A 9,988-nucleotide genomic window follows, 5' to 3' on the forward strand; every position below is an offset into this window, starting at 1 on the left:
CCCCAGAACAACCCTGTGAGGTAGGTTAGGCTGAGAGGGTGTGACTGGCCTGATGTCGTCCAGCAAGCTTCCATGGCAGAACAGAGATTCAAACCGTCTCCCAGACCCCAGTCCAACACTCTTCACTACACCTCACTGGCTTGTATGTTATGCCCCAGCTATACACAGCCATGTTTCTTTGGTAACTGCACCACCCAGTGTATTATGGTGGCTAGTGTCAGACAAGGATCTTGGAGAAATGGGTTAAAATTCACATTTTGCTATGAAGGTCACTGGGTGAACTTGGACTAGTCACTCCCTCTTGGCCTCCTCACTTACCTCCCAGGATTGTCGTAAGGGGAAATGGAGAACAGACAGCCCTGTATCTTCTCTCCCCACTCCACCCTGCCATGAACTCCTTGGAGGAAGGGTGTGAGAAAAACGCATTGAACAGACTTCTATTATAGACACCTATGAAAGGGTCAATACATAATAAAAAATCCCTGGGTTAAGCTTTAGTACTAATACTTAGCATTTCTACAGTGCTTTGTCTCTGTAATCCTTACAGCTACAATCCACGATAGATCAGAGATAAAGAGACTTGCCTAAGGCTGCCTTACAAATTCCTCAATAACATCTGAACTGGGAACTTTCTGGTTCACAGTTTAGACTCAACCTAAGCAGTATTGGCAATACGCAACTTTGATGTACTTCTGCACAGCTTAAGTCCTAATACCTCTTTGTGCATGCAGAACCAAGTTTGAGAAGAATGATGAATGCTGCCGGAGACGATGTGTATTTAAATGTAATCAAGTCCTACTGGTCCCAATGGAATTTGCTGCTAACACTCTGATCTACTAAACATTTACCTGGAAATGAGATCAAATTATTCCACGCATTCTGCAGATAGCAGCCTTAACCATTCAGGAGAACAGGAGCCATACTGTGCCTTTCACAGTAAATAAAATAAATACAAAAGGGGATGGGAAAGCCTAGCACTGTCAAAGTATTAAAACACATCTGCATACCAATATAAACTGTTTATACATACGTTCATTCTAGCATGTTATTTGGTCCAAAATACTATCACTTTCTGCAGGTACAGAATCTGGGCTTTAATCTGACAAAAAGAAAGTCATGCTTAATTACATCCACCACTGTCTGTGAACCTTATATTTTGTACTTTAAGTGACACCTGAAATGTTCTGGAAATGTTTGCAATGCAATTTACAGTACAGCACCAGTGCTGCAAAGGGTCATCTGAAAGGGCTTCCCTCCACGGATTCCCCCAAGACCAGCACATGCCAGCTAGCCTGAGCCTTCACCACATCCCTCTTCCCCTGACAACGGGAGGGGCATCCACCCGGAATCCACCCGGTTTTGGCAAAGGAGGCCCTACTGGAATGCGCGGCCTACTGCTGAGCACTGGGGAGGGAGGGAGGGAGGAGGAAGAACCTGCAGGCGTGGAGGCTCTGCGCTGTCATGCGGCCCCTCTCTGAAGCAGCACCAAGGCCGGCCGGCCGGGGCCTGCCTCGGCGCGAAGACGCGACCAGCCAGTCGCGGGGCCCTCCGCCCGGGCCGAGGCTTTCCTACCCAACCTTGAAACGCAGGACCCACCCTAGCCCACCCCCGATGCCAACACTAACCGGAGGAACGGATCGGATCGAGGGCCTCTCCCGGGTTGACACCTGCGGCAGCACCGACGTCCTTCCCGGGCCAGGCCCGATCGGACTTTCTTGCAACCGCGGCCTTAGAGGCCTCCTACCGACGCGGCTGGCTCGCAAGCGGGCTTGCGGCCGCTGCTTCCAGGCCTCCCGGCGCCTTCCCGGGCAATCCTTCCACCGTGGCCCGACGGGGAGAATCCCCCTCCCCACGATCCCCCCCCGCCCCGGATACTAGAGGGGAACGCCAGGAGAGGCCGCCCCCCTCCGGCCAGACCCCCCGTCCTTTTTCGGGCCCCTCCCCAGCAGCCCCAACCGCGAGCTCTCCGCTTTCCGCTGCCTTCCCCGCGGGCAGTGCCAGGCAGAGCGCTCGCCCCCCCCCCCAATTCTACGATGCGGTATTCTCCCTCCAGCCTATGCCCAACATGGAGGCCGAGCAGCTTTTGCATGCCTCTCCCCCTGATGTCGTGTATTATCCGCCTTCCTTCCCAAGGCATTCCGGCCTCTTCCGAGGAGCTGCACGTAAAGCAATGCAGAAAAGCGGGGGGGGGGGGGTCGGGAAAAGGAGACCCTCCCTCCCCACTGGTACCTTCTCTTCTAGGAAAAGAAGCATTCGCGGCCCCCTCCCACCAGATCCGCTTCTAGCATGCAACCCGAGGAGGGCTACCTCCCCGCCGCCCCCCAAACCGGCTGCCAGCCGCTGGACCCCGCTCCCTCCTTCCCCGCCGGCAGCCGCCTTCCCTGGGCGATGCCAAGCACGAAGCCCCCGCCGCCCGCCCTCCCTCCCCCCGATCCCTGGGATGGTGGACGGAGAGGTTTCTAAGATGCCCGGAACCCGAGGGTTTCACACGGGGGGCGCCACGCCTGTTTCAAGGCACCCAGGCCTTTGCAGAACACGACCCTGCCGACCCTTTCCCGCAGGCCCTCCCGGCCCCGCCGGGCTGCTCGAAGGGGAAGCTGTCAAAACCTTTGCAATGTGTAAAGCCGGCGCAGGGCGACAGCCACCCCCGTGGCCCGCCCGGCCCGGCCTCCTGCCCCGGCCCGCAAGGCGGCGTGTGCCCGGCCGCCCTGGAAGGCGGCTTCGAGGCATCACCCCGCCGACCAGCGGGCGCTGCGGCCGCCCCGATCGGCCAAGCCACCCCCGGCCGGCCTGCGGCGTCCCGAGGATGCCGCCGAGCGGCTTGAGCAGGGCCCGGCTTCGCTCGTCGCAATAATAACCATAATAACAACAACAGTATGAATAAGGCCCGTCCCGGGGGCCTGCTTGGCATCGCCCGCGAAAGCGGGAGCGGAGCGGCCCGGGCAGCCGCAGCCCGAGTCCATTCGGGGTCCCGCCGCCCCGCGACAGCCCGGGCCCGGCCGATCCCCCCTCTCCCCGCTGCCCTCCGCCCGGCCTCCCGCCCCCGATCCAGGCCCGGGCACCCATTTCCCTCCGCCCGGCCGGCATGGAGCCCCTGGGCACCCACCTGCCTATATTCTGCCTCCCGCCGCCGCTCGGAGGGCCGCTGCCCGGAGCGGGGAGGCCGCCGGGGCCCGGAGCGGGGCTGCCGCCGGGGGGCTTGCGGGTGCTGCCCGCCGGCTGGGCCGCCCCCTGTGGCGGCGGCGGCGGCGGCGGCTGAGGCGAAGGCGAGGCCGAGGAAGGCGGCGGCGGCGGCGGCGGCGGCGAGGCTGCTGGGGCGGCCGAGGCTGCCGGCGGCTGAGGCGACTGCTTGAGGGACATGGCGCGCGCGCTCTGCGGCCTGGCGGCTCGGGCTCCGCGTCGGGCCTCTCCTCAGCCGCCTGAGGGAACAGCGGGGCCGCGGGCGGGCGGGCGGGCGAGGCGACGAGGACGAGGCAGGCGAGCCGAGGGAGGCCGGGGCGCGGAAGGATCCAGCGGGGCGGAGCCCAGGCCGGCCGGGAAGGAGGGACCCAGCGCGGGAGGGCGGGCGCGCCGGCGACGTCCTTCTCTCCCCTCAGCCCCGCCAGGCCCCGCGCTCGGCGGGAAGGCGAAAGGGACCCGCCGCCTGCCTCGAGCCGCAGCAGCCCCGGAGCCGGCCCGCCTCGCCGTCGCCCTCTCCCCGCGCCCGCCCTGGCGGCCCTGCGGCGAGCCGCGCAAGAGTGCCTCTGGCCGCGCGCAGAGTGGCGACGCCTGGCTAGGCCGCTGCCGGGAACTTGCGCCCCCCCCCCCCCACACACACACATTCGGTGGGAGCGAGGATGTCGCGGGCAGGGGGAGGATTTTCTGTCTTTTCCCTACCCAGACTTTTTAATAAATCCAGAGGAGTTAGCCGTGTTAGTCGCAAAATAGTAAAGAGCCCAGTAGCACCTTTAAGACTAACCAACTTCATTGTAGCATAAGCTTTCGAGAGCCACAGCTCTCTTCTGTGGTTCTCGAAAGCTTACGTTACAGATGCATCTGACGAAGAGAGCTGTGGTTCTCGAAAGCTTATGCCACAATAAAGTTGGTTAGTCTTAAAGGTGCTACTGGGCTCTTTACAGCTCTTTAATAAAAGACTTGGAGCACCTTGAAGAGCCCCTCAGAACACCTTCTGGTGTTCTTTGAGGATCACTGCCTTTGGTGTCTTGGTTACACGGGAAGTTATTTGGCTGAAGGGGGGTTATAAATTGAAACGCAGAGTACTTTAAAATAAATCCCCTTTCAAAAACCCTCCCTGCGATAAGAAAAGGAGCAAAGTGACAGGGCAGTGCCTGGATCTCTCCTGCTAATTTTCTGTTTACATGGAGGGTTTTTTTTATTATATACATACTAGTGTGTATGTATATATATATATATATACACACACACACACACACACACACGTATATATAAAATTGATACTATAGAAATATGCTTGATACTGATTCTACTAATCTCACACTGTATAATCCCCCTTGAGTCTCAGTAAGAAAGGCAGACTACAAATGACATAACATATAATAAATAAAATTATAGATATGTGTGTGTGTAGACATGTGTATATGTGTGTGTGTGTATATACACACATATAAAATGTATATGTATATAATATTTATATTACATAATATTACACACGCATAGGAAATCGATTCATATGAAATGTGGTGCTGGGGAGTTCTGCGGATACCATGGACGGCCAAAAAGACAAAAAAAGTGGGTGTTAGATCAAAGCAAGCTAGAATTCTCCCTAGAAGCTAAAATGACAAAACAGAGACTATCGTACATCATGAGAAGTCAAAATTCTCTGGAAAAGTCAATAATGCTCAGAAAAGTGGAAGGCAGTAGGAAAAGAGGAAGACACAAAATGAGATGGCTTGACTCAATAAAAGAAGCCACGTCCTCCAGTTTGCAGGATCCGAGCAGTTCTGTTAATGATAGGATGTTTTGGAGGTCTTTCATTTGTAGGGGCGCCATAGGTCGGAGGCAACTTGACAACACATAACACCCACACGCACATACATACATGTTTTACATGTATACACACACATTCCTTGCATTTGAAGAACCTTTACAAAAGTTACTGTTGAACTGTTTATACAAGAGTGTAATATGACAGCTCCTCTGAAATTACATACACACAGAGACAATTCTACCACCTTACTCCATTGCACATGTGAACCAACCCTCAGGTAGACAGGTAGCAATGCCCTGAGGTGGTAAAATAGACTGCACCCCAGGTGGTTTTAAATGCCAGCTTTTAATGTTCTTTTTTTCTGTAGCAGAATCTGTATCATCCAATGTACGAAATGGATTTGGCAGATGTGTATTATAGAGAAGGGAAAGCAGGAGGGTCAAAGGCCATGAAATGAAAAGCAGCTGTGACATTCCTACCTGAAGCTGAAATATCTTCAAGACCAACACAGTAACTATTCACCACAGACGGAACTGGTAATTGTACAACTCCCTGAGGCGGAATGTCATTTAATCTGGCAAAGGATTACTCTGGCAAAGCGGCTGTAGCCTCTGCAAGTAAACCCTGAGAACACTTGGGGACATGCTTCTCAAGAAACATGCCTAAAATTCAGCTAAAAAGACATTAGTTTTGAAGGTCCTACAAGAGTCCCTTTAGAGGATCAGTGCAACATAAGACCCTTTTTTCACCTTGCACAAATTTAATTCCATCTGCACAATTCCTGAAACCTGTTGCTTCATGATTTTTCCAGACTGTCAACATATTTTCTTTTTTGTTTTGCTTAATATCCGGCATAATTAAAAGTTTTGGGGAAATTTAAAAAAACCTTGCTCACTAGTTTGTGATGTTTTGCTTGGTTCCTACCTCTCCCACCCACCCATTTGAAAATACGGAGTTCAGAAATAATGCAATTGATACATTTCAGCAGGGCTTTTTTTCTGGGAAAAGAGGTGGTGGAACTCAGTGGCCAGCACGGGGCAACTCTTGGCGGGAGGTAGTACCCCTGGTACCACATGCATGTGCACAAAGTGCACGCATGCTCCCAGGACCGCACAATGATGTCACTTTGGGTCAGCTGGAACAAGGGGGAAGTTCTTTAAAGTTTAAATCACCCTCCGTGAAAATGGTCACATGGCTGGTGGCCCCATCCCCTGCTCTCCAGACAGAGGGGAGTTTAGATTGCCCTCCGGGAGTTTAGATTGCCCACCTCAAGAGGTGCCGGAACTCTGTTCCATTGCATTTCTGCTGAAAAAAAGCCCTGCGTTTCAGTCTTTTTCCTGGGAGTCCAGTGGCACTTTGAGTCCAAACAAAATGTTGTGAGTCAGAGCTCACCTTATTAGATGCATCACAAAAACATACAGACTAACAACACAAATGTTGTTAGTCGTTAAACTGCTACTGGACTCCGTTTTTATTTTGCTGCAACAGACGAACAGCAACTTCTCTGGAAACACTTTTCTCCTCTCTCTGCAAATCAAAGGCTGTCCCTTGGCTGGCTTTAAGCTCACAAGATTTTAAAGTATTATAGGTGCAGTCCCATCAATGTCTGTGGAGTTTTACGAAGGTTCTAAGCCAAAGCTAAACCAGGGGTGTGTGCCCCAAACCCCTTCCTGCTCCCCATCAACCATCTCAAAGAGGAGTGAGGAAGATACAGGTTGGAAAGAGAGGGGTAGCAACCGAAGGGTGATTCTGTCAGCAAATGCAGTTACAGGAATAGATCACTTACTTCCCAGGCTTTGAAAAATTAGGCTGGAATCCTGCGCATGCCTGGGAGCAAGCTTAGCCCATGTGGCACTAACAGTTCTGTAGGGACTCCTTGGTTCAGCATGCCCCTGCTCGCCAGAGGTCCTCCAGGTGTGACAGCCCAGTAAGAACTTTACTGGTAAGAGGCAGTCAACCCTTCTCAGAGAAGTAAACACCGCTGAACACAATGAGATTCAATTCTAAGTAATAGGATCACATTGTATGCTAATGGTATTTTTTTTCTTCCCTGGACAGCTCAAAATAAGGCTGCTATGAAAAGGCAAACATGCAAACTAAGTAATTTTCCCTATGCTTTAGGAGTTTTCTTGTGCATTTCTGACCAAGCTATGCTGATTTGCCATTCCTAGTCTGTAAGGGCCACTTCAAAGGCAAGGGGCAATGACTCAGTATGATGCAAAATATACACATTTCCAGGGCTTTTTTTCAGGGGGAACATGGGGGAACGGAGTTCCAGAACCTCTTGAAAATGGTCACATGGCTGGTGGCCCCGCCCCCTGATCTCCAGACAGAGGGGAGTTGAGATTGCCCTCCGCACCGCTGAGCGGCACGGAGGGCAATCTAAACTGCCCTCTGTCTGGAGATCAGGGGGCGGGGCCACCCGCCACGTGACCATTTTCTCTGAAGGCAACCCACTGAGTTCCACTACCTCTTTCCCCAGAAAAAAAGCCCTGCACATTTCTATAAATATTTTCCTATCATGTCAACACCGCAGCCACAGTGGGGCAAAAGGGCTAATTTACAGTTTGCATATGTTATTTAATTTTAACATTACACTTGGTTTTAAAAGCACACCGTTCAAGTGAAGAAGCATCTTAACATATTTCTTTCTGGTTTTTTTTTTTAAATCCAAATTAATTGGACTTTCTTATCAGGAATAAATATCACTTCTGGCTGTGTGCTCCCAAATGCATATTTTACTCACAACGACCTTGTTAGAGCATCTGAATTTATTTATTTATGTCATTTATAGTCCACCTTTCTCACTGAGACTCAAGTCGGATTACACAGTGTGAGATTAGTACAATTTGTATCATTTCAACACAGTATCAAGGACGTCTCCATAAACAATGCCATAAGGTAAATAGATACAAGTTTAAAAGAGATAGTATTAGCAAAAATTCAATACAGAGTAGAAAAAATACTGAAACAGAACAGAGGAGTTAGCCGTGTTAGTCTGTAGAAGCAAAATCAAAGAGTCCAGTAGCACCTTTAAGACTAACCAATTTTATTGTAGCATGAGCAATTCTAGGACTGTCGTTAGACAACATGGAGCACAGGTGGTACACAGGAGTACATATTTAAAGCAATAGATAATATGTAAAGCAATATAATGAATGCTTGTCCTCAGAATTCACATATTAAGTCACAGCATTTCCCTAGCATAAGTATTCTGGCTATACTCCCTGTTGAGAATGTGGACAAAGATCACGGGGCGGATCACTAGCCGTCTTCCACCAGCAATGTGTGTAATCCGCCTAGACTCTCAGTGAGAAAGGCGATACATGACATAAATAAATAAAAATAATAAATAAATAAATTTGAGGCTCATTGAATCTACCTTACTGGGTAGTTGTAGAGATAACAACAAAATAAGGTATGTGAAACACTTTGAATCCTTAGAATTGCTACATAGTATCATTAACAACAATAGCTTCAAAGGGTTCCCTCTGTTTTGCTTTTAAGGGAAAAATTAATTGTTATGGCAACGAAGCTCCTTCATCACATCCCAGAGGAAAGGATTTGAGAATCAAAGTCTCATCTTCTCCCAATGCATCTGTTAAAACAAAAATACAAAAACTCCAAAAAGTGCAAGCCATGGTTAGGTTACAAATTAGTTTTAGCTAGATAAAATTAGTAGCCCTTTACTTACAAACCAGTTCAACTGTAGACACTACAACCTGCCTGCTGTTAAACCAAATTTTTATTCAAGAGAGCTTTTTTACCCAGTTAATAGAGCTGTGTTTAAAGAAATGGCTGAAAGAGATGCTTTGGGAAAAGGCCAGGGACTGTAGACTATTCTACTGGGTACTGTCTGTTGATGCAGATACACTCCTACTGGATTTCCATACTGTTAAAGATGTTGTATTGAATTCTTTGGGTTTTTTTCAGCAATGTTTAAGCTCTGTGTTTGGATTTATGCTGGTTTCAAATATCTATAGCCCATGTTAATGGAATGCCGTAGCTGTAGATCTTATTGATTTGTGCTCCGTAATCTGCCTTGAGTCTCAGTGAGAAAGGCAGACCTTTAAATAAACTGTATCTTTACAATCAAACAGTTTTGTGTATGTCTGCCTGCAATCCACTTCCAAGTGTATCAAGTGGGGCTGCCCATATTTAAAAGCCACATTAAAACATGGGAATTCCCCCGGCCCCATTAAAAGAGTTCCTTTAATCAACTGATTTGCGTTTATTGTTCATTGGTTTATCTTTTGTCAGTTACTAGAAATTTTGTATTATACCCTCCCGTTTCTCACTAAGACTCAAGACAGGTCACACACGGTAAATCAAAGCAAATGATAAGATGAGAAATCTGATAATCATTTTAATAGGACTAGGATTACAGCAGTCTGAAACAAAACATTAAACGTGAGATGTTAATCTACTGGAAAACGACATTAAGAGCACTGACTGAATCAAAGATGCACACAACCTATTTACCCCAAGCTGATTGGCACCACAGGGCCAGCCTTTCTCCAGGGGATTGCATTAATTTAAAAGAACAACAACCTGCGATTGCCCACTTGATGACATTACTTGTCTAACGCTTTCTTAACAGAATAGGTGACACAGACAACATGACACTGTGCGTGTGTTTTTTAAGTTACTCGAGCATGCATTAGATTGATAAAATACAAAGAACTCAGATAACAGAAATTGTGAAAAACCATCATGCTTCAGTCGTCAAACCAGGATCTGAGGCACCGCTCTGCCACGGAAGCCTGAATCTCAGCATAACCTACCTCACAGGGTTGTTGTTGTGAAAGTAAAAGAAGAGGGGACTATGATGTTTTAAACTGCTTGGGGTCCTCATTGGGGAGAAAAGCAGGGACAGATAAAAATAAATACAATAAAGCCCCAAAACATCATTTCTAAAAAGGGAGAGAAATGTCAGTGCTCAACGTCAAATGGGATCCGCAGGTCCATCTTGCTAACTGTTAAACTTTCTCCTAGCACAGGGAGCCTTTCCGTTTTGTGAGGCCTCTTGAAATTGGGGGA

At 49.3% G+C, this 9,988-nt stretch overlaps 1 protein-coding gene across 9 annotated transcripts in view; it reads right to left on the bottom strand.

The window, feature by feature from the left end:
- The window catches only part of ATXN2 (ataxin 2), a 59,638-nt gene extending 56,461 nt beyond the window's left edge, over positions 1–3,177 (bottom strand). For 5 of the 9 annotated variants that reach the window (XM_054995796.1, XM_054995795.1, XM_054995794.1 and 2 more), the window contains exon 1: positions 3,107–3,177. The gene's annotated coding sequence lies outside the window, so the exon portion shown is untranslated. The remainder of the gene's footprint in view (positions 1–3,106) is intronic. The other 4 variants (XM_054995791.1, XM_054995788.1, XM_054995790.1 and 1 more) reach the window with 1 other exon arrangement.
- Between the last annotated feature and the right edge of the window lie 6,811 nt (positions 3,178–9,988).

The sequence above is a fragment of the Eublepharis macularius genome, chromosome 13, assembly GCF_028583425.1.
Source record: "Eublepharis macularius isolate TG4126 chromosome 13, MPM_Emac_v1.0, whole genome shotgun sequence".
NCBI lineage: Eukaryota > Metazoa > Chordata > Lepidosauria > Squamata > Eublepharidae > Eublepharis > Eublepharis macularius.